The sequence below is a fragment of the Otolemur garnettii genome, unplaced genomic scaffold, assembly GCF_000181295.1.
Source record: "Otolemur garnettii isolate 467f Iridium unplaced genomic scaffold, OtoGar3 scaffold00551, whole genome shotgun sequence".
NCBI classification, from domain to species: Eukaryota; Metazoa; Chordata; class Mammalia; order Primates; family Galagidae; genus Otolemur; species Otolemur garnettii.
This window is the reverse complement of record NW_003852946.1, coordinates 14,882-17,440: the sequence shown is the minus strand read 5'-3', so window position 1 is coordinate 17,440 and position 2,559 is coordinate 14,882. Positions and strand designations below refer to the sequence as shown.

The 2,559-nt window shown below is 39.4% G+C and overlaps 1 pseudogene; it reads left to right on the top strand.

Annotated features, from left to right (window-relative positions):
- The first annotated feature begins 1,033 nt into the window (after nucleotides 1–1,033).
- Nucleotides 1,034–2,167, top strand: LOC100957002 (annotated as a pseudogene).
- The last annotated feature ends 392 nt before the right edge of the window (nucleotides 2,168–2,559 follow it).

Below are 2,559 nucleotides of genomic sequence, written 5' to 3'. Positions count from 1 at the left end.
GGCAGGTGGCACAATGTGGAAGAGCTAGCTGGCATAGTCCCAGCTACTTGGGAAGCTGAGGCAAGAGGATCACTTGAGCCTAAGAGTTTGAGGCTGCTGTGAGCTATGATGCCACGGCACTCTACACAGGGTGACAAAGTGAGACTCTGTCTCAAAAAAAAGTAAGTATATGCAAAAATAATCTATATATGAATGATGAATAATAAATGAATAATATATAAAGTATCTGCCTGTGATACAAAATAAATCACAACACCATTTAAAATTATCCATTTAGGGAAATTGTGGTCTTTGTCTGCGGTTCAGTACAGCCCCTGGTTCCACGTGGTGCGAAAGTAGGAGGCATATCTTTAAAGTTGATGGTGACAAGTGGAATTGCCTAATAGTATCAGGTTTTAAAGTGGCCAAACCAAATGTGATCATCCGTTGAAGCAAGACGACTTAACTATATAGTGGAGAAGGAAGTAGAAAGGAAATCTGTCCAGAAGAAGCCTGAGAAGATGATGAATGGATAAGTGACAAGATTTGGGAGGCAAGTTGCATCCACCTTAAAGTGCAGACTGAAGAAAAAACAGTGAATATAAGCAAATTAGAAAAGTACTTCTGATCTCAGACTTTGAATCTTTTAAGGCAACACCTTTGTGAAGTTTTGAGTTCAAAAGACATTCAGAATTATGAGAAAAGTTGTGTAGGAAAGAATTATCATTTCAATTAGCTTGGAAGTCCTCTGGCTTATTCTTTATGGCATTAATTCTCTTTAAGTGTAACTCAGTGTGGAAATGCCTTCAGTTTAAAAAGTTTGTACCCCTCTTTTATTAGAGCAGTCACACTGGAGAGAAAGCCTGTGAGTTTATTGAGTGTGGGGAATCTTACACTCGCATGTCACATCTCATTGAATGTAGAAGTCATGCTGAAGAGAAATACCGTCCTTCTAAGAAATATCGAAAAGCCTTTAGCTAGATGACAAATCTCACTGAACAGCAAAAAAGTCACGTTGGAGAGAAACCAGTGAATGCACCAATACATCATTAAGTATTAGAAAATATATACTGGAGAGAAAGCTTTGAATGTATTGAGTATGATAACGTTTTCTCTCAAATCGTATCCTTGACTTTGCATTTGAAGGCCATACACAGAGAAGGCTTATAAATGTAAGAAATGTGGAAATATCTTCAGCCAAAAGTAAATTCTCATTCATCAAAAAATTTATACTGGAAAGAAACCTTGTGAATGTGGGCAAGCTTCCATTCAGACGTTACAACTCAGTCAGCAGAGAATTTATGGGGGGGAAAACCCCTTTGCTTGCAAGGTATGTGGGAAAGTCTCCAGCCACAAATCAAATCTCACTGAGCATGAGCATTTTCATACTAGAGAGAAACCCTTTGAATGCAATGAATGTGGAAAAGCCTTTAGCCAAAAGCAGTATGTCATTAAACATCAGAACACCCATACCGGAGAGAAGCTTTTTGAGTGCAATGAATGTGGAAAATCTTTCAGCCAGAAGGAAAACCTCCTTACCCATCAGAAAATTCACACTGGGGAGAAACCCTTTGAGTGTAAAGATTGTGGGAAAGCTTTCATTCAGAAGTCAAATCTCATCTGACACCAGAGAACTCACAAGGGAGGGAAGCCCTTTGTGTGTAAGGAGTGTGGAAAAACCTTTAGTGGCAAATCAAACCTTACTGAGCATGAGAAAATCCATATCGGGGAGAAACCCTTTAAATGTAGTGAATGTGGAACAGCTTTTGGCCAGAAGAAGCACCTCATAATATAACATCAAAACATTCACACTAGAGAGAAACCCTATGAATGTAATGAATGCAGAAAAGCCTTCCCTCAAAGAACATCGCTTATTTTACATGTGAGAATTCATTCAGGGGATAAACCTTATGAATGCAACGTGTGTGGAAAAGCCTTCTCTCAGAATTCATCTCTTACTGTTCATGTGAGAAGCTGTACAGGTGAGAAACCTGGTTTCTCACCAGTTTCAATGGTTGCAATGAATGTGGGTTGCAAGGAATATGGGAAAGCTTTCTCTCAATTCTCAACCCTTGCTCTGCATTTGAGAATACACACAGGTAAGAAGCCTTATCAATGTAGTGAATGTGGGAAAGCTTTTAGCCAGAAGTCACACCACATTAGACACTGGAAAATCCATACTCATTAAAAGCCCTGTGAACACCTTGAAAATGGCAAAGTTTTCATCAGGAATTTACAACTCATAGTGAATCAGAAAGAATCATTCTGAAGCAAAAGCATCACGAATGAGGTAAAGTAACAAATATTAAAAACTTATGGGACATGAAGGAATTCATCCTGAATAGAGAGACATTTATATGTGTAGACAGAAGCACCCCATGCAGAGACATGTCAGTTCGCTTCATATGCTCCTCCAGGAGAATGGCTCTTTGAAGATCAAGCTTCTGCAAGCAGACTATAGGTATGCAGAAATATGCAGAAAGACTCTCAAAAAAGGAATCTGGAGAGTTAAGCAGGGGTCGCAGCTGGAAGCTGAAACACATGTCCTAGGGCGTTGGGTTCTGTTCTCTGTCTTCTTCC